This window comes from Polypterus senegalus, unplaced genomic scaffold (assembly GCF_016835505.1).
Source record: "Polypterus senegalus isolate Bchr_013 unplaced genomic scaffold, ASM1683550v1 scaffold_4469, whole genome shotgun sequence".
NCBI lineage: Eukaryota > Metazoa > Chordata > Cladistia > Polypteriformes > Polypteridae > Polypterus > Polypterus senegalus.
Genome location: NW_024385744.1, coordinates 1,513 through 24,403, shown reverse-complemented (window position 1 = coordinate 24,403; position 22,891 = coordinate 1,513). Strand labels below are relative to the sequence as shown.

Below are 22,891 nucleotides of genomic sequence, written 5' to 3'. Positions count from 1 at the left end.
AGTTCCAAAGGCTGAACAAAACCGAATTACACAATTGAAAAGGCAGCAAAAATATGAAGGCGTCTGATAAGCATATTCATAAATCCAGCTACTGCGGAAACAAAGCACCGGTGGAAAAAGTCAATGTCCGCTAAAGGAAGACAGTGTAAAAAAACCGTGCATGCAGTGTGTCAGGTCTCAGATAAAGAAGAAGGCGAGCTGTTTATTGATGCAGTAAGAAGCGAATCGATGAAAGAAACCTGTCATCTTTACAGCGATTGACAAACCGGAATGTAACTTGAACACAACACATCCTACAAATACGAACCTGATTGAAAGAAATAATGATAATCAAATCCTTGATGACAGCAACACTCAGTAACACTCACAAAACAAATACTGTATATTGACAGTCATGTTCGTTATTTTTAAAATGTTCCCTTTTCTTTTCTAGCTTTTTAACACACTACTTCTCATGCGATGGGTATATATATATGTATATATATATATCCGATCTACATACTCGAATAATGGATACTTTATTAGCCATCAATGATTGTTTTGGTAAAGCCATACTCAGTGTATTCATTAGATGAGCGGTAAAAAGTAAGAGCGAGGGAGGATGCAGGCTGTAGTCTTGGCGTCAACTCTATCTGAATTGCGCGATCACATTTCAAAAATATATCTTTTCAAGTTCTATTTAGTCCATATTTGTCAAACTCAAGGGCCACGGGCCACATCCGACCGTGTAATTATATCCGGCCCGAGATCATTTTATATACTGTATTATTGTTATTAATGGCCCAGGTATATGAAGCGCTGGTAACACAATAAACTACAGATCCCATAATGCAGCGCTTCAGCTGCCTTGCGAACTTACTTACGCGTTAATCAAGTCTAGCTTATGATGCTGCAAGTTATTGCGAAGCTAGCTCACGCGATGCTGGAGAGAAAAGTTCATTCTGAAAATAGAGCCTTTAAAAAGCGATGGGAGGCTGAGTATATGTTTACTGAACCCGTGTGTCTCATTTGTGGAGCTAATGTGGCTGTAATTACAGAATTTAATCTAAGGCGGCACTATGAGACAAAACATCAGGGTAACCTGAATGCAATGCAGAAGATACAGAAAGCAGAATAATTAAATAAGAATCTGACACTTCAGCGGACGTTTTACCCGTGCACAATCACAAAGTGATTTCAAGTGAAGCTGCTTTTATGGGAGACACAAATGCACCAGTGCACTTTTCCCCTTTCCCTGTTGCCAAGTAATGTTAAACCAAGTCGTCACTACGGTGTTCCCAAATCGCACTTTGCTGATAAACTGGCGCACTGAGTTTGCGCGCTTTGGTGACTTTGAAGAACAAAAAGTCCGTCTACATGCGGCTCGAACCTTGTGCATGTTTGGTAGCACATATCTGTGTGAGAAGCTCTTCTCAGTGATAAAGACTAACAAAACAGCACACAGGAGTCGCCTCACTGATGAGCACCTGCAATCCATCCTGAGAATCTCCACAACACAGAACCTCACACAAACAGAAACGAACTTGTTGCCAAAAAAGATGCCAGGCGTCCAGCTCTAAAATGACATATGAGCAAAGACAACTGAATGATTTGATTTGTTATTGCTGAAAGGAACACATTTTATTTATATTTCCAGGTTTTGTTATGCAGCATGTTCATATTTGAATTTGTATAATTTTGACAGGATATATTTTTATGGAGAGCAAAATCTTTTGGGATATTTAAAATCTAAGTTTATTTTTTATATAAAATTACATAAGAGTAAAGAAATTTGAATGTTTGTTCTTTTAATGTTTACTTTATTTCTAACTTGTATAATTTAGACAGGATATATTTTTATGGAGAGCAAAATATTATAAGTTGTTTAAGGTTTGAGTTGATTTATTCAGGAATAATATTCCTGTCTGTTTTTACCATTCCTACCAAAGATATTTCTGTCGACTAAATAAAAATTCCTTCTATTTAAAATTTAAATAGAACTTGAACAAATCTGATAGTTCATAATATCCACGCAGACTTGCGTAAGCGGGAGTTATCCATTTTAACAAGCAGCGTATTGCACTGATACGAAATAGCTGTGTGTGTATATATGTAGATATGTATGTATATGTATATATATGTTTATATATGTGTGTGTGTATGTATATATATATATATATATGTGTGTGTGTGTATATATGTGTGTGTATGTATGTATGTGTGTATGTATATGTATGTGTATATATGTAGATATATATGTATGTATATATGTGTATATGTATAGATATGTATATATATATGTTTATGTGTGTGTGTGTAAATATATATATATATGACAACAACACTCATCACTCACAACAGTGACAAAACAATTACATTGACAATCATGTTACGTTATTTTCAAAATGTTTCCTTTTCTTTTCATTGCTTCTTTAACACACTACTTCTCCGCTGCTTGAAGCGCTTGGTATTTTGCTAGTATTTTACTAAATCTTATTTTCCATGTTTCTTTGTTGATCAGCTCCTGTTGAAGAATATATTGATAACAGAATGTATATTGTACATGCCAAAATGACTGAAGTTACACCTAGCAAAGTGCCATTTATCAATACCATTTTAACAAAGTTTATTGTCCACCATCAACCATAGAGCACCATGGTAAAATGACAGTAACATGTAATACTCCTGCAAACATAAAACACAGACTTCATGACAGACAGGAGGCTGCACATACATGTTTACTGACAGACAGGCCAGCATTTTGCACAGAGAATAAGAGATGGCACGCAAACATGTGCGAACACAAGGAGATCTGTCAGAGTCACACCTTAGTACACATGCGCCAAGTCAGAAGGAACAAATTCCGCGGTGCACAATTTTCATAAAAGGGGGCTTAGATGTTAAACAGATGAATTTGAAATGTTTTGCATGTTTTCCTTGTGTCTTTCCTTGTGTTTTTTTTAATCTTTTATTGAATTTATTAAAAGCATATAACATTCCATACAATCAAGTCAAACTTAACAAAATCAAATCAACCCCCACCCACGAGAAAGAGAGGCCAACAACCAGAGCAAAACTGTTGACACCAGAATTACCAAAGCCTATGAAAAAACTCATAAACCCGGCCCACCTTAATTCCCTTTGCATTTCTCCATCCGTCATCTTTTGTCTTGTAAATGTGTTGACCAACATAAGCAGCAAGCAGCCTGCTATAGCACCCTCCCACCGCCACAGAAAGGGCAAGAAGTTCTCCCAGCTCAAGCCTTGGGAGTGAAGTGCTAGGGTTTTAGAGGGGAAATAATAGATTGTTATTTGGAACACATGCATTTCATGTGTGTTCCGTGTCTACAACAATCTATGTAAACACATCGTTAAAACGGAAACTTTTTCATTTTTTAGTAATAAATGACAAAATGTAAACATGAATGGTAAAATGTGTGAAGGCTGAAGTCCAAATATCAAATAAACACTTTCACAAAAGGTGCAAAACAATATAACAGCTTCCATGGTGCAGCGGTAAGAACTGCTGACTTGTAATCAAAAGGCTACGGGTTTGATCATGGGTACCACGTAATGTCGGTTTTGATTAGTGAGCTGCTCTTATTATTAATATTATACAATAAAAACATATATTTACGTCTGTACCAGCCGATGTAAATTTATAGTACTTCTAAAATTTAGCTTTTTTCCCACTTTAATTCTCTCAGTCACGGTCACAATACAACCCAAAAAAAAAATGTTTACAGTAATTCCTCATTTATCGTGGGAGATAGGTTCCAAGGCCAGCCGCAATAACTGAATTTCCACGAAGTAGGGACACAATATTTATTTAATTATTTAACGTGTATTTGGACGTTTTTAAACCCTCCCTGTACTGTTTACAACCCACCCTTTACTCTATAATAACCGGGACCTACCTAACATTTCCTGGGGCAACTCTTCCACGGTTTCCAAAGTTGTATCCGTAGTAGTAGTAGGAACTGGCTCTTTTTTGCAAGGCTGCAAAAACATTGTGATCGGCAGTTGCTGCCGCTGCTTCTTCGGCCGAAGAGCAGCTTGTAGGCGGTCATGACGTTGTCGACCTTGTTGCAAAATTGGACCGATCGAACGGCATTTAGGCTCAGCACCAGCCTTGGAAGAAGAGCGTTTGGGAGCCATTGCAGAGGGTAAAACTGAGCAGTTCAACACAAAGAAACCACAAAAATCTCACACAGTACAGTGTAAAGTAAACCGCTTCGCGAGAAAGCTTGAAGCGAAATGGCCTCAACAGAGAGACAAGGGGAGATGCTGTGGGATCTGGGCATCAGTCAAAGCACCAATCACAGGCCCGATTAGAAAGCGGAAGCTGTGATTTGTGTCTCCCTCCATGTACCAATCACAGCCCATGTTACAACGCACTTAGTCACCAAACTTGTTTTGTTGTTCTTAGACTAGGAAATACTACTACTATATTTAAAAACCCGCAAAATCGTGAATCCGCGAAAAGTGAACTGCAAAGTAGCGAGGAATTACTGTATTCTAAAATTTTATTTAATTAGGTCCTGCCAGGTTTTTAAAAAGTTTCGAACATATCCTCTATGTCACAATTAGATTTTTTCCAATTTCAAATAGTATATAACATTAGTTACCCACTGATTTAAAAGAGGTGGGCTAGGATTTTCCCAATTGTGCAAGAAAAGTCTACATGTTAGTAATGAAGTAAAGGCAATTACAGTTTGTTTTTTACTTCTCCACTTTAATCTCATTTGGGAGTACACCAAACACAGCTGTTAATGGATTAGGAGTGATTGTGACATCAAGGCTGTCTGATGGCATTTAAAAATTTTCATCAGGTTGACGTTAATTTGGTACGCCAAAACATGTGGCCCAGTGAAGCTACGGCTCGATTGCAACGTTTGCAGATTGGATCTTGCCCTAGAAACAACTTAGACAATTTCAAATGAGATAGATGTATTCAATAAAAGATTTTAAGTTGAGTAATTGAATGTTTTACACATATGGAGCTAGAGTCAATTCTAAGCGTGGCTGCCTTTCACTTCCTTTTTGAAATGTTGAGTAAGAGATCCTTTTCTCACTGTGCTCTGGGATCTTAAAATGATTTTATATATTATAGAAATGCTCTCTAAGTCCCCAAGACTGATCAGTATCTCTTCTTGAATAAAAATAGGTGGGAGGTGAGGAAAATGGGGCAGATTTTGTTTGGCAGAGATTGTAATTTGGAGATAGTGGAAAAATTGTGTTAATGGGAGATTAAATTTGGAGTATAATTATTCATAAGATGAAAAAAAGACATTATTTATATGCAGATCTCTAAATGATTTGATCCCACTTACAGTTTTTAATGTTTAAAAAATGTAAGTTCGAGAGGGTGGAAAAAGGTGGTTATCATGCAGAGATGCCACAGATAAAATATTCTCTAACTTAAAGTGCTTCCTACATTGGTTCCATATTCTGAGAAATGAAGGACAAATGGGAGGCTAGTATATTGACGATACCGTGTATTTACTGGTGTACAAAGCAAGTAATATAAAGAAGTGCTGCAGGATTTCATTTCTATTGCAGACCAAGCTAGAGTGTGTTCATCTATTTCGTCAATGTCCAGGTTTTACAGCTTGTATGTTTGCCGCACAGTAATAAAGTTGAAAATTAGGTAGAACCATGCGCCTTCTGATTTATGTTGTTGTAGGGTCGCCTTTAGATTAGCGTGGATTTTTCGAGTTCCAAATAAGTGAGGTTATGATTGAATCTAATTTCTTAAAAAAAGATCTGTTAATCTTTTTGATGATGTTTTGAAATAGTAACAGAAACATAGGGACGATATTCATCTTCACAATGTTAATTCTTCCTGCTAAAATAAGATGAAGGGTAGACTATCTATGCACGTCTTGATTAATTTGATCCATGCAAACAGCAACATTTTGTTGAAAAAGAGCTTTATATTTATTTCTAATGTTGATCCCTAGGTCTTTAAACTGATCTGCAATAATAAACTAGAAGGTATCCAATCTAATGTTGTTTGCTAGAGAATTCACTGGAAAGAGCACACTTTTGTTCAAATTAATTTTAAGTCCAGATATCTTTTGAAATTCTGTTAGGGCTGTAGGCACAGAATTTTCTGGGTCTGATATATCTGCATATAGTGATATTTTTTGATGAAGTCCATCTCTGAAAAATCCCCTTTATCTTTGATTCATTTCAAAGTGAACACCCAATGACTCAGTGGCGGTTGCAAATAGCAATGGTGACAAGGGGCATCCTTGTCTAGTACCGCATTCTAGTTTGGCGTAGTCTGAGATAGTGTTCCTAATACAAACTGAAGCTTCTGGACTGGTATACAGTAGTTTGATACATGCACATATGTTTGGGCCAAACTCAAATTCATGCAAATTGTTAAACAGGTAATCCCATTCAATTATATCAAATGCTTTCTCTGCATCCAAAGATGAGATCTCTGGAGTGTTGGACTTTGTGGGTGAATATATTACACTAGCAAAATACCTGCGCTTTGGAGCGGGGAAGTAGTGTGGTAAAGAAATTATGAAAAGAAAAGGAAACATCTTAAAAATAGCGTAACATGATTGTCAATGTAATTGTTTTGTCACTGTTATGAGTGTTTGCTGTCATTATCTATATATATATATATATATATATATATATATATATATATATATATATATCTATACACACACACTCATATATAAACATATATACATATCTACATATACACATATCTACACATACACATCTATATATACATATATATACACAATATCAACATGTTTATACACATACATATACATACATACACACATACATACATATATATATATATATATATATATATATATATATATATATATATATATACACACACACACAGACACATATATACATATATATACAGATCTACATATATACTGCTCAAAAGAATTAAAGGAACACTTTTTAATCAGAGTATAGCATAAAGTCAATGAAACTTCTGGGATATTAATCTGGTCAGTTAAGTAGCAGAGGGGGTTGTTAATTAGTTTCAGCTGCTGTGGTGTTAATGAAATTAACAACAGATGCACTAGAGGGGCAACAATGAGATGACCCCCAAAACAGGAATGGTTTAACAGGTGGAGGCCACTGACATTTTTCCCTCCTCATCTTTTCTGACTGTTTCTTCACTAGTTTTGCATTTGGCTACAGTCAGTGTCACTACTGGTAGCACGAGGTGATACCTGGACCCTACAGAGGTTGCACAGGTAGTCCAACTTCTCAGGATGGCACATCAATACGTGTCAATGCCAGAAGATTTGCTGTGTCTTCCTGCACAGTCTCAAGGGCATGGAGGACATTCTAGGAGACAAGCAGTTACTCTGGGAGAGCTGGAGAGGGCCATAGAAGGTCCATAACCCATCAGCAGGACCAGTATCTGCTCCTTTGGGCAGGAGGAACAGGATGAGCACTGCCAGAGCCCTACAAAATGACCTCCAGCAGGCCACTGGTGTGAATGTCTCTGACCAAACAATCAGAAACAGACTTCATGAGGGTTGCCTGAGGGCCCAAATGTCTACTAATGCCCTGTGCTCACTGCACAGCACCGGGGAGCTCAATTGGCATTTGCCATAGAATACCAGAATTGGCAGGTCCACCACTGGCGTCCTGTGCTTTTCACAGATGAGAGCAGGTTCACCCTGAGTATATGTGAAAGGCGTGAAAGGGTCAGGAGAAGCCGTGGAGAATATTATGCTGCCTGTAACATCGTTTAGCATGACTGGTTTGGTGGTGGGTCAGTGATGATTTTGGAGGCATATCCATGGAGGCGACTCACAGACCTCTACAGGCTGAACAAGCGGCATCTTGACTGCCATTACGTATCAGGATGAAATCCTTGGACCCATTGTCAGACCCTACGCTGGTGCAGTAGGTCCTGGTTTCCTCTAATACCGCGACAATGCCCGGCCTCATGTGGCAAGAGTATGCAGGCAGTACCTGGAGGATGAAGGAATTGAAACAATTGAATGGCCTTCACGATCCCTGACTTAAACCCAATAGAACATCTGTGGGACATTATGTTTCGGTCCATTAGAAACGCCAGAGTTGCTCCTCACACTGTACAACAGCTCAGGGATGCCCTCATACAGATCTGGGAGGAAATGCCACAAGACACCATCCGTCGTCTCATTAGGAGCATGCCCGGCGTTGTCAACATGCACACAAGCTCATGGGGCCACACAAGATACTGAAAAGCATTTTGAGTAGCAGAAATTAAGTTTTTGAAAAAATGGACTAGCCTGCCACATCTTCATTTCACTCTGATTTTAAGGTGTCTACACAATTATGAGCCCTCTGTAGGCAGAAAACTTTTATTTCCATTAAAGACTTGGCATCCTTTTGTTCCTAAGACATTGCCCTGTAAGTAATTTGTATAGATATCCAACTTCATATTGAGATCTGATGTATCTAATGTGCTTCTTTAAAGTGTTCCTTTAATTTTGTGAGCAGTGTATGTATATATATATATATATATATATATATATATATATATATATCTATACTAATAAAAGGCAAAGCCCTCACTCACTCACTGACTCATCACTAATTCTCCAACTTCCCGTGTGGGTGGAAGGCTGAAATTTGGCAGGTTCATTCCTTACAGCTTCCTTACAAAAGTTGGGCAGGTTTTATATCGAAATTCTACGCGTAATGGTCATAACTGGAAGCAGTTTTTCTCCATTTACTGTAATGGAGATGAGCTTGAACGCCGTGGGGGGAGTTTCGTGTGACATCATCACGCCTCCCGTAATCACGCAGTACATAGAAAACCAGGAAGACCTCAAAAGCGCTGAAGAAAACATGCATTATATAATTGAGAGGCAGCGAAACAATAAGAAGCGGCGAGTGACATATACAACCATATTCATGAGTTCTGCTACTGGAAACAAAGCACGATGTAAACCTACACTTTAAATTAAGTTCATAGACAGGCTGCCGCTGGCGTTTGTAATTTAGTGCCTGCCCATATAAGGCCGTCCGTCAGCGGCAATCAATAGCAAACTCCACTAAATATTCACGGGTGAAGGACTGTGCTTATGGAGAGGAAGATGAGATGGTCAGGGTGGTGTTTGACACAAACTCAGCGAAACTGCGAGAGAAAGTTTTAAGTGCCAGGACTAAGGTAACATTAAATACAGCCATGGACATAGCGAGATGGCACCAGCACAGCTGGGAACCTTGATGCATGTACACGGCGGCTCCGCGTGAACTGGCAGTGCACAGATAAAAGCAACAGTTCCAAAGCGCTGAACAAAACCGAATTACACAATTGAAAAGGCAGCAAAAATATGAAGCGTCTGATAAGCATATTCATAAATCCAGCTACTGCGGAAACAAAGCACCGCGGTGGAAAAAGTCAATGTCCGCTAAAGGAAGACAGTGTAAAAAAACCGTGCATGCAGTGTGTCAGGTCTCAGATAAAGAAGAAGTCGAGCTGTTTATTGATGCAGTAAGAAGCGAATCGATGAATGAAACCTGTCATCTTTACAACGATTGACAAACACGGAATGTAACTTGAACACAACACATCCTACAAATACGAACCTGATTGAAAGAAATAATGATAATCAAATCCTTGATGACAGCAACACTCAGTAACACTCACAAAACAAATACTGTATATTGACAGTCATGTTACGTTATTTTAAAATGTTCCCTTTTCTTTTCTAGCTTTTTAACACACTACTTCTCCGCTGCGATACTGCGGGTATATATTTATGTATATATATATCCCGATCTACATACTCGAATAATGGATACTTTATTTGCCATCAATGATTGTTTTGGTAAAGCCATACTCAGTGTATTCATTAGATGAACGGTAAAAAAGTAAGAGCGAGGGGAGGATGCAGGCTGTAGTGCGCGTCAACTCTATCTGAATTGCGCGATCACATTTGAAAAAATATATCTTTTCAAGTTCTATTTAGTCCATATGTGTCAAACTCAAGGGCCGCGGGCCACATCCGACCAGTGTAATTATATCCGGCCCGAGATCATTTTATATACTGTATTATTGTTATTAATGGCCGGGTATATGAAGCGCTGGTAACACAATAAACTACAGATCCCATAATGCAGCGCTTCAGCTGCCTTGCGAACACTTACGCGTTAATCAAGTCTAGCTTATGATGCTGCAAGTTATTGCGAAGCTAGCTCACCGATGCTGAGAGAAAAGTTGATTCTGAAAATAGAGCCTTTAAAAACCGATGGGAGGCTGAGTATATGTTTACTGAACCCGTGTGTCTCATTTGTGGAGCTAATGTGGCTGTAATTACAGAATTTAATCTAAGGCGGCACTATGAGACAAAACATCAGGGTAACCTGAATGCAATGCAGAAGATACAGAAAGCAGAAGAATTAAATAAGAATCTGACACTTCAGCGGACGTTTTACCGTGCACAATCACAAAGTGATTTCAAGTGAAGCTGCTTTTATGGGAGACACAAATGCACCAGTGCAACTTGCCCCACTTTCCCTGTTGCCAAGTAATGTTAAACCAAGTCGTCACTACGGTGTTCCCAAATCGCACTTTGCTGATAAACTGGCGCACTGAGTTTGCACGGCGCTTTGGTGACTTTGAAGAACAAAAAAAGTCCGTCTACATGCGGCTCGAACCTTGTGCATGTTTGGTAGCACATATCTGTGTGAGAAGCTCTTCTCAGTGATAAAGACTAACAAAACAGCACACAGGAGTCGCCTCACTGATGAGCACCTGCAATCCATCCTGAGAATCTCCACAACACAGAACCTCACACCAAACAGAAACGAACCTGTTGCCAAAAAAGATGCCAGGCGTCCAGCTCTAAAATGACATATGAGCAAAGACAACTGAATGATTTGATTTGTTATTGCTGAAAGGAACACATTTTATTTATATTTCCAGGTTTTGTTATGCAGCATGTTCATATTTGAATTTGTATAATTTTGACAGGATATATTTTATGGAGAGCAAAATCTTTTGGGATATTTAAAATCTAAGTTTATTTTTATATAAAATTACATAAGAGTAAAGAAATTTGAATGTTTGTTCTTTTAATGTTTACTTTATTTCTAACTTGTATAATTTAGACAGGATATATTTTTATGGAGAGCAAAATATTATAAGTTGTTTAAGGTTTGAGTTGATTTATTCAGGAATAATATTCCTGTCTGTTTTACCATTCCTACCAAAGATATTTCTGTCGACTAAATAAAAATTCCTTCTATTTAAAATTTAAATAGAACTTGAACAAATCGATAGTTCATAATATCCACGCACTTGCACGTAAGAAGCGGGAGTTATCCGTTTTAACAAGCAGCGTATTGCACTGATCTGAAATAGCTGTGTGTGTATATATGTAGATATGTATGTATATGTATATATATGTTTATATATGTATGTGTGTATGTATATATATATGTGTATATATGTATATATATGTGTATATGTATATGTGTATATATGTTTTATGTGTGTGTGTGTATATATATATATATATATTGTCACAGAACGAGACATTGACAGATAAAGAGTTGGGGCAGCCACCCGTATATTGTGGTATCCTGGCTGCAAAAGTCGTTTTCTTTAACAAATACAGAGCACTGAAGTGCACACAACCGAGTCCAAAACAAGACTAAAGAAACAAAGGAAAAGGGGCAGGTTTTAAAGGGGAGACAGGAAGTGAGGTCGTATGGATCTGGCGCGTGGTCTTCCACCATTGGCTCAGTAGCCGGAGGTGACATCAGAGGGACTGGAGCTGGTGTGGCCGACTTCCATTGGCTCAGTCCCGGAAGTGATGTCAGGAGATCCAGGTGAAATCCCGGGGATGGTCTACAGGCAAGGGAGAAAAGAGTCAGTGCACTCTGCCACACCCGGCATGCCTCGAACTGCCTTCACTCAAGCCCTTTAGCTGCCTCCCATGCGCGTGTGTGACAAGGCCCCCCTTAGCCCAGACCCGGCGGGTGGGCGACCTAACGAGAGGTCGTGAACCCGAGAAGAGCATCAGCGTTGGCGTGGAGGCGCCCGGCGATGAACGGCGAAAACTTATGCGGCTGCAGGTCAAGAAACCACGGGTGACCCGGGATTCGACTCCTTGTGGAGGGCCATCCACTGTAGGGTGCATGGTCCGTGACAAGGGTGAATTCCGGCCCAACAGGTAGTACCTCAGCTGAGTAATCGCCCATTTAATCGCCAGAGCCTCCCTCTCCACCGCAGCATACCTGGTCTCCCGTCCAACAGTTTCCGGCTCAGGAACATGATGGGGTGCTCCACACCATCGGCGCTTTGGCTCAGCGCGCGCCCAGGCCTGTGTCCGGCGTCCGTCTGGAGGATGAAAGGCAAAGAAAAGTTAGGTGCCATCAAAACAGGTGTGGGCGTAAGGGCCTGCTTTAAGTCACTAAATGCAGCGCCTGTTTTTTCAGTCCATACCACAATGTTCGGGGCCCTCTTCTTTGTTAAATCCGTCAAGGCGCTCTCTCCGAAAACCGGGTACAAACGGCGGTAGTACCCGGCTAACCGAAAGGCTTGGACTTGCCGCTTGGTTCATGGACGGGCCATTTCAGAATGGCATCAATTTTGGAGCACTGTGGCCTTCACGGTACCCGACCCACCAGGTAGCCTAAATATTTGGCTCGCAATCGAAGAAGCATTTCTTGGGATTAATCCGAGCCCGCCTCACCAAGTGTCCGTAATACGCTTGGACATGCTGTAGGTGTTCCTTCCATGTGCTGGAATAGATGACCACGTCATCCAGGTAGGCAGCACTGTATGAGTTATGAGGCGAAGCACTTTGTCCACCAGGCGCTGAAAGGTTGCTGGAGCCCGTGTAACCCAAATGGAAGGACGCGATACTGCCAGTGTCCGCTAGGGGTACTAAGCGGTTTTACCTTGGAGTCCGTTAAAGGAACCTGCCAGTACCCTTCGTCATGTCAAGTGTGGTCAGGTATTGAGCCTGTCCAAGCCTCTCGAGGAGGTCGTCCGCAGCGTGGCATTGGATAAGCATCAAATTGGGAGACTTGATTAAGCCGGCGGAAGTCATTGCAGAACCTCCAACTTCCGTCAGGCTTACCGGCGAGCACAATGGGGCTGGACCAGGGACTATAACTTTCCTCAATCACACCTAGCTCCAGCATGCGCTTGATCTCAAGCTCCACTTCAGCCTTTTGCCTCGGGAAGGCGATCAGGGCGTTCTCGGACAACAACCCGGGCTCTGTCACGATGTTGTGCTCAATCAGAGAGGTCCTTCCGGGGTTCTCACTGACTACCTCCCGAACGGTCCGGATAACTGTTTCCAGCTCCTGCCTGTCTGGGACTTAAGTCCGTGCGAAGTTAAGGTCGTGTGTGTGGCGAAGAGTGGCGGGGCTGGCGGAGGAGGGATCGGGGTCCCTGTCCTTCCACGGTTTCAGCAGGTTCACATGATAAACCGCTCCTTTGGCCGGCGATTGGGTTGACTCACCAAATAGTCGACCAGTCCCTTCCTCTCCTTAACCGTAGGGGCCCTGCCAGTGGGCAAGCAATTTAGAGTGGGAGGTAGGCACTAGGACCATGACCCGATCTCCCGGGAGGAACTCCCGAAGAGACGTGCCGCGGTTGTAGTACCGGGCCTGTGCTGCTTGAGCCTCCTCCATGTGACTTTTAAGGACAGGCCGAATTTTTCCAAATCTATCGCGTAACTGCGCGATATACTCCAGTATGTTTGTGGAGGGAAGAGCCTCTTCTTCCCAGCCTTCTTTCAAAATATCTAATATGCCCGAGGTTGTCCCCGTATAGTAGTTCAAAGGGGAGAACCCGTGGAGGCTTGTGGGACTTCCGATAGGCAAAAGGACGAGGGGAGGAGCTGATCCCAGTTCCTTCCATCCTCGCTGACCACCTTACGCAGCATTTGCTTGAGAGTTTGATTAAACCTCTCTACTAATCCGTCGGTTTGAGGATGATACACGAGGTCTTTAAATGCTTTATTTTCAGTAATCTGGCAGTCTCCTTGAACGTTTCCGAGGTGAAGGGGTCCCCTGGTCTGTCAAGACTTCTTTGGGGATCCCCACGCCTTGAATACCCTAGTAATTCCGTGCGATGGCTTTAGAGGTAGCTGGCGCAACGGAACAGCTTCGGGTATCGTGTAGCGTAATCCACGAGGACTAAAATGTACTTGTGTCCTCGGGCTGAGGGCTCCAGGGTCCCACCAGGTCGACCCGATTCTGTGGAAGGAGCGTCAATCAGTGGAATAGGAATGAGAGGAGCACGGTCCCTCCTAGGAATTTGCAGTTGACACTCCGGGCAGGAAGCGCCAAAGCGGCGAACCTCCTCATTAATTCCTGGCCAGTAGAAGCGGGCTTGATCCGCTCCAGAGTTTTGGTGCCCAGGTGGCCACCTAGGAGGTGGGTGTGTGCTAGCTCACAGACCTGCGCCGGAAGGTGCGGCACTAGCAGCAGCCTCGTCTCCTGCCCGTCATGCATTGCTACACGGTAAAGGAGGTCATTATCTAGCACAAAGTAGGGGCCCTGTGGCATCGACTGATTAGTCGCTGGCCATTGACAAGGACCACTGCATTTTTTACAAACTTCAGGGAGTCGTCATTCCATTGCTCCCTTCTAAAAGAAGCCGGCGTTTCTTTAAATTGGAACCGCAACACGGAGAGAGGTCAGCGTCGACCTCAATGGGCGTGGTTTCCTCCGCTCCGCCCGGCGTTGGTGGATGGCGTGTTAGCCAGCGGCGGCCGGAGTTGCCACGTCAGTCAGGCGACTGCCGTCTCTCTCTGCCGGCTGATTACGGGCGTGGAGGCAGCAGGCGGGTTATCTCCGTCCATAGCGAGGCCCAAATTAACCCGGGAGTGGTATGTGTCTCACGCTTTTGATTTTAGACCAGTCCGCCCTAGTATCACCGGGTGTGGAGGATCAGGTAGGACGGCTACGGTGAGCTTACTGAACTGACCCTCCGTAACTGATGACACAAGCGGCGGACCTGTACCAGCGGATGTCTCTGTGGACACAGGTTATACCGGTCTTAAATTTAGCCACTGTTGCGGTTGCACAAAGCGGCGGGCAACAATTGAAATGTTGCTGCGGTCGAACAAACCTGTGGTCTTGTGTCCGTTGGCGATCCTGCGCCAGTATGTGGGACCGCCAACGGATTAGCCAGAGCACACCAACCCCTCCTCACCCTCCACCTGCATTCCTCCTTGCCTCCAAGCGGTTTTGCGCCCAGCGGACGGGCATCTGGCTCCGGATTGTACAGGGTGGGGCTAGGTCTTGGAGCATACCCGGCTGAGTTTGACATGAGGGCGGTTCTGCTCCCCTAGAGTGTGAGGCCGCCCTCTGCGTCTCCATAAGCTCTATGAGCTCAGCCATGTTCTTGAACCGCTGCGCCCAAACCGGCTGGGTGAAGCCACGGGAAGCGCTTCCAGGAGCAGATAGCAAGCTACCTGCTCTATTATTTGGTAGGCGTGTTTTCAAATGGCGTAGCCAATGCCCTACCATTGCCCATAAGGACCAGGCTTGTTTGTTGGTTGGCCGTTCAGGGTCCAACCTCCATGTTTTATTTTATTCACCTGCCAGTCTGGGGCACCCCTAGGTGGTAAATGGGGCTTTGGTTTCGCAGGGAGGCAGGCACTCTCCCCAAGAGAGCATACTGAGTCCCTTTGCCTCCCCCTCAGGGCAGCCCAATTCTGTGAGCCCCACCCGCACACCCCTGGCCACTCCAGATGGGCTAGTTATGAGTGCCGGGAGCGGAGCCCGCACCGGGTCACGCCGAACCACGGGGCACCCTCCCCGCCTGAATACTCGGCCCGGTACGCTCCCACCTGGGTATATTGCAGGTCCTGTCCCCTTCTCCTCCGGGACTTCTCCATCCTGCCGACTACGCCACTGTCACAGAGCGAGACATTGACAGATAAAGAGTTGGGGCAGCCACCCGTATATTGTGGTATCCTGGCTGCAAAAGTCGTTTTCTTTAACAAATACAGAGCACTGAAGTGCACACAACCGAGTCCAAAACAAGACTAAAGAAACAAAGGAAAAGGGGCAGGTTTTAAAGGGGAGACAGGAAGTGAGGTTATGGATCTGGCGTGGTCTTCCACCATTGGCTCAGTGCGGAGGTGACATCAGAGGGACTGGAGCTGGTGTGGCCGACTTCCATTGGCTCAGTCCCGAAGTGATGTCAGGAGATCCAGGTGAAATCCCGGGGATGGTCTACAGGCAAGGGAGAAAAGAGTCAGTGCACTCTGCCACACCCGGCATGCCTCGAACTGCCTTCACTCAAGCCCTTTAGCTGCCTCCCATGCGCGTGTGTGACAATATATATATATATATATATATATATATATATATATATATATATATATATATATATATATATATATATATATATATATATATATGACAACAACACTCATCACTCACAACAGTGACAAAACAATTACATTGACAATCATGTTACGTTATTTTCAAAATGTTTCCTTTTCTTTTCATTGCTTCTTTAACACACTACTTCTCTCTCTGAGCCGGGTATTTTTAGTATATATATATATATATATATATATATATATATATATATATATATCTACATATCTACATATATATATATACACACACACATACATTAATATATATCTATATATATATATATATATATATATATATATTCTGTATATAGCAAAATCCCCGCGTATACCACGTTGTCAGTTCAGCAGTCCGGTTGTAATATGACCAAGCTGTGCACTGAGATTACTTTTGAGAATGCAACGTATAGTTTTGTCCAGGAGGAAAGCAATGTTGCCTCAAATCAATGGCAACCTTTTGTAGGGTGTGTCCCTGAGACTTTATTAATTGTCATCGCGAAGCAGAGCCTTACTGGAAATTTGAGGCATTTGAATTGAAATGGGAGATCAGAGGGTATAACGGTGATGCGAGAATTTACATTCAGAGTGTGGCGCTCTGCTGTTTTTTTGTGTAGCTACCTTCACACAGCTTCTCTGCTGCTTTATAAACGAACGCCATATAAGGCCATCGTTTCTCCTTGCTTCGCAGTTCTGTATTCTTTTATTGTTCGTTTATTACGATTCTTATAGTTATTGTGTAGCTATTCGAGACTTACTTTAGTGTTCAGGTACCCATTTCCTTTATTTAATCCAGCGGCTTATGCGCTATTTTTGTTTGTTTATTACGATTATAGATATTTATTGATTCCCTTCTTTAGTTGACTGCCTGCTCATATAAGGTGCTCCTCTGGTTTTTTGTGAAGCAGCCTTTTCACAGCTTCTCTGCTGTTTTATAAACGAACGACATATAAAGCCATTCTTTTTCCTTGCTTTGCCAAGGAAGCTGCCTTTTTATTTAATCACGGGTTCTCCGCTGTTTTATTGTTCGTTTATTACGATTATTATAGTTCTCTTTATATATCACGTTGTCAGCTCTGCACTCTGGTTGTAGTATGACGAAGCTGCACAAGCTCACTCTTGAGAATGCAACGTATAGTTGTCCAGGAGAAAAGCAATCTTGCCTGAAATCAATGGCATCGTTTTGTAGGGTCTGTCCCTGAGACTTATTGAGTTGGTTTAAACTTGTATTTCCTATACTTGCATGTTGATATATTCTTTTTGTTTTTTAATCAATAATTTTTTTTTTTTTTTTTTGTAGAGTGAAGATTTTAGTATCTCCTAGGATCCTCTTCAGCAAGGACATGTAAGTCTTGGTGAATTGCAAAACATAGCACAAACATTTCAATTAAATTAACAAGATGTATCTTTTTAAGATAAAATAAGATGTAAATTTCATACTAACATGCATCATTAAAATAATTGTTTTTAGCTTTTATACGTTTTCTGTTTAATAGTGTAAAGAATTATCTTTTCTCAGTGATACTGTATTTTTAAAGATGCAATTTTAAATTATGCAAATATTGGGTCCTTGACCTGCAATTGCTGGGCGCTTTAAGTAGTGAGAAAGTGCTATATAAATGCAAATAATTATTATTAAATACAGACATTGACAAATTTGTTGGTACTGTTGATCAGGTTGACACGGCAGGGGCACCCTCAGCCTCCATGAAGGCAACTTGGAGACTTCAGAACAGCCAGCAGAATGAAGCTTTCTTGTATGGCACACATACAGGCTCACTTAGGATGGAACAATGAGCAAACAACTAAGAGCAACTCTTACATTTATTACAATTCTTATCACACAAGTCATTATTCATCCTCATCTGACTCCTAGCATTAAATTGCTCTAGTCCTGCCTCTAATTGATTCCACCAATAATTCTTAGTTAGGGGGTGTCAAACCCTGCTCTGTCTATCTTATCTGTTGATAAGGACTGTTCTTGCTTGCTACTATAATTTACAGCCAAAGAGTTCACATTCTGTCTGTAAGCGAGGGGCCCATCTTTCTCCAGCTCTCCTGCACTTCTAACTTTTGGCTTAATAAACTATTGGTGGTTTCTAGCTCATACAGAATCTTCTTCTTCTTTCGGCTGCTTCCGTTGGGGGTCACCACATTGGATCATCTTCTTCCATATCTTTCTGTCCTCTGCATCTTGTTCTGTTACACCCATCACCTGCTTGTCCTCTCTCACCACATCCATAAACCTTCTATTAGGCCTTCCTCTGTTTCTCTTGCCTGGCAGCTCTATCCTTAGCATCCTTCTCCCAATATACACAGCATCACTCCTCTGTACATGTCCAAACCAACGCTATCTCGCCTCTCCGACTTTGTCTCTCAACTGTCCAACTTGAGCTGACCCTCTAATGTATTCATTTCTAATCCTGTCCATCCTCGTCATACCCAATTGAAATCTTAGCATCTTTAACTCTGCTACCTCCAGCTCTGTCTCCTGCTTTCTGGTCAGTGCCACCGTCATATAACATAGCTGGTCTCACTACCGTCCTGTAGACCTTCCCTTTCATTCTTGCTGATATCCATCTGTCACAAATCACTCCTGATACTCTTCTCCACCCATTCCACCCCACCTACACTCTCTTTTTCACCTCTCTTCCACAATCCTCATTACTCTGTACTGTTGATCCCAACTATTTAAACTCATCCACCTTCACCAACTCTACTCCTTGCATCTTCATCTTCTTCATAGCTGCTCTTACTTCCTCCTTGCTAATCCGTTGCACTTCCTGATTCACTATCTCCACATCATCCAACCTCTTCTCTCTCTCATTCTCTTCATTCATCAGGCTCTCAAAGTATTCTTTCCATCTGCTCAACACACTCTCCTCACTTGTGAGTACGTTTCCATCTTCATCCTTTATTACCCTAACCTGCTGCACATCTTTCCCAGCTCGGTCCCTCTGTCTGGCCAATTGGTACTGGGCCTTTTTTCCCTCCTTAGTGTCCAACCTCTCATACAACTCATCATATGCCTTTTCTTTAGCCTTCGCCACCTCTCTCTTCACCTTGTGCTTTATCTCCTTGTACTCTTGTCTATTTTCTGCATCTCTCTAATTATCCCACTTCTTCTTTGCCATCCTCTTCCTCTGTATACTCTCCTTTACTTCTCCATTCCACCACCAGGTTTCCTTTTCCTCCTTCCTCTGTCCAGTTGTCACGCCAAGCACCCTTCTTGCTGTCACCCTTACTACATCTGCTATAGTTTCCCAACTGTCTGGTAATTCTTCACTACCACCCAGTGCCTGTCTCACTTTTTCCCTAAACTCAATCTTGCAGTCTTCCTTTTTCAACTTACACCATTTGATCCTTGGCTCTGCCCTCAATCTCTGTCTTCTCACTTGATCTCCAATGTCATCCTACAGACCACCATCCTATGCAGCTTAACTACACTTTCCCCTGCCACCACTTTGCAGCCTTCAATCTCATTCAGATTGACTCTTCTGCATAGGATGTAATCTACCTGTGTGCCTCTTACTCCACTCTTGTACGTAACCCTATGTTCCTCCCTCTTCTTAAAATACGTATTCTCCACAGCCATGTCCATCCTTTTGACAAAATCCACTATCCTCTGACCTGCTTCATTTCTCTCCTTGACACCATACTTACCCATCACCTCCTTGTCTCCTATGTTCCCTTCACCAACATGTCCATTGAAATTCACTCCAATCACCACTTTCTGTCCCTTGGGTACACTGTTCATCACTTCATCCAACTCACTCCAAAAATCTTCTTTCTCATCCATGCACACCTAACTTGCGGAGACATATGCACTAGGAACATTCATCATCACACCTCCAATTTCCAGCTTCATAATCATTACTCTGTCTGACACTTTTTTCACCTCCAAAACACTCTTGACATACTGTTCCTTCAGAATAACCCCTACTCCATTTCTCCTCCTATCCACACCATGATGGAACAATTTGAATCCACCTCCGGTCCAACTGGCCTTACTTTCCTTTAATTTAGTCTCTGGCACGCACAATATATCAACCTTCCTTCTCTCCATCATATCTGCTAACTCTCTCCCCTTACCAGTCATACTGCCAGCATTTAAAGTTCCTACCCTCAGTTCTACTCTCTTTACCTGCCTCCAGACACATCTCCCCCCTCTTCTTCTCCTTCTTATTCTTCTTTTTCAGGCAACAGTAGCCTAATTTCCGCCAGCACCCTGTTGGCTAACAGTACTGGTGGCAGTTGTTGTTATCCCAGGGCTCAACTGATCTGGTATGGAAATTTTTATTGTTGTCCGTGTATTGATTTGGCAAAATTTTGCATTGGACGCCCTTCCTGATGTAATCCTCCACAATAATCCGGGCTTGGGACCAGCACGAAAAAACACACTGGTTTGTGCATTCCATGTGGCTGGGTTTGCATCCCCTGTGGCTGGGTTCTCTAGCTCATACAGAATCATAAAAAATATGTAGGCATAAGTCTCTTTAATTCTAATGCTTACATCTTAATTCTTAATAAAATATAGTGTCTACTTTTCTCATATGCTTATAATAATGTAATATCCCTTCCCAAGTGGGAAAATGACCTTCACAGACAAGTGGTGGTAATTGTCCAAAAAAACAAAGGTTAAAACCTTTCTCTTCTGCCTTAATTGCGCAAAAACAAATGTAGTCAGGACACAAAAACAGACCTAGAACAACAAACTTTAGAAGCAATCACTGCAAACAAGCAATTCCTATAGCTATCAGTGAGACTTTTTTACCTGTCAACAGGTAGTTTGGCCCACATTTCCTCAGCAATCTGCTCCATCTTTTATCAGGTTTGAAGGATGCTTTCTCCAGCATGTTTCAGTTCTTTTCATAGATGTTTTGATCGGTTTCAAATCTGGACTCCTAAAAGGCACTTCAGAATACTGCAATGTTTTTTTTTTTCCTTAGCCATTCTTGGGTGCTTTTAGCTGTATATTTTGGGTCATTATCCTTTTGGAGGACCCATGACATGCAACTGAGACAGAGTTTTCTGACACTAGGCAGTATGTTTCACTTCAGAATGTATCCAGACATGTCAGTCATTCAGTCTCAGTCTCAGTCTTGAGATTTCATTGTTTCCTGCACTGACTCAAGGCACCTTATGCCAGATGCAGCAACGTAGCCCCTAAGCATAACTGAACCTCCTTCATGTTTCACAGTAGGCATGATGTTCTTTTCTTTTAAAAGCATCATTTTTAGGTCTGTGGATAGAGAGATAATATGACTTGCCAAAAAGCTCCACTTTTATCTCATATCCCTCAAGGATATTCTCCCTGAAGCACTGTGGTTTGTTAATATGCAGTTTAGCAAATTCCAGTTTATATTTTTCTATCAACAGTGGAGTCCTCCTAGGTCTTCTTTCTTTGAGCCCATTGTCACTCAAAGCGATGGATGGTGCGATCAGACACTGATGGAGCTTGACCCTAGAGTTCTGCTTGTATCTCTGTGGAAGCCGTCCTTGGCTTTTTGTCTGCCTTTTTCACTTCTGCCAATTCTGAAGTCGATTTTCTACTTGCAGCTGTGTGCCGGGAGGTTAGATACAGTCCCATTGACCTTAAACTTCTTAATAATATTTGCAGCTGTTGTCACAGGAACATCAAGCTGCTTGGAGATAGTCTTACAGCATTTTTTGTTAAAACTTGTCTATAATTTTCTTATCTACTCACATAGCTCTCTCTTTTGCTTTCTCTGGTCTGTGTTCAGTGTGGGACTCACAATGATATCAAACAGCAGAATGACTACTTGTCTCCATTTAAATAGGCTGAAATACTGATTGCACGATTGGAGACTTGTGTGGTACTAATTAAAGAAAGCGGCTATTTGAAAAAACACTCTAATCTAGTTATTTATGATCTTTTCTAGATGTACCAACAAATGTGTGCAGGCAGTTTTGGAATATCTTTATAAAATAATCAATACTTCTTTTCAAACTTGCTTTGCTTTACTCTGACATATATCATGCAGGTATACAGTACATAAGACAATTGCTATTCACTTAATCACTTTTAAGGTGGCATATAGGACTTTTTCAATAAGCTGTTAGTGTACCAACAGATTTCATTTTATATAACTATTTGGTTGGTTTTGTATTAATGAATAAAACCTAATTGTCTACATCTTCTCAAAACTTATCATTTTTAAAAGTGTCAAACATAACCAAGACTCTTTTTATACTTACAGGTAAAGTCTGAAAGAAAGAGAACACCTAAAGTTCCATTGCTGGTAATTATTTCCCTTTCATATGCATTTCTAATACAATTAAATGTCATGTTAGCTTTAATCAATCTACAAAATATATTACATCCCAATTGTAATGTTTTAAATTAACATTGTATCTCTTGTGTTGTCAGGGACAAAAATATTGCTTGCTCATTTATTATAGTTTATAATCATAGGTACAGCTGAACCAGTAAAATATATTGAACTGAACACTTATGACATCATTATCTTAAATACAGGAAAAGAATGTAGTTTGATTCTGGGTTTGTTTAGCCCAGTATTAGCTGAATATATGTTAATGTA

At 41.6% G+C, this 22,891-nt stretch overlaps 1 long non-coding RNA gene across 1 annotated transcript in view; it reads left to right on the top strand.

Annotated features, from left to right (window-relative positions):
* Positions 1-22,591, top strand: part of LOC120522456 — a 40,571-nt gene extending 17,980 nt beyond the window's left edge. The window contains exons 2-3 of the long non-coding RNA XR_005632388.1: positions 17,629-17,673; positions 22,550-22,591. This is a non-coding gene — a long non-coding RNA (uncharacterized LOC120522456). The remainder of the gene's footprint in view (positions 1-17,628; positions 17,674-22,549) is intronic.
* The last annotated feature ends 300 nt before the right edge of the window (positions 22,592-22,891 follow it).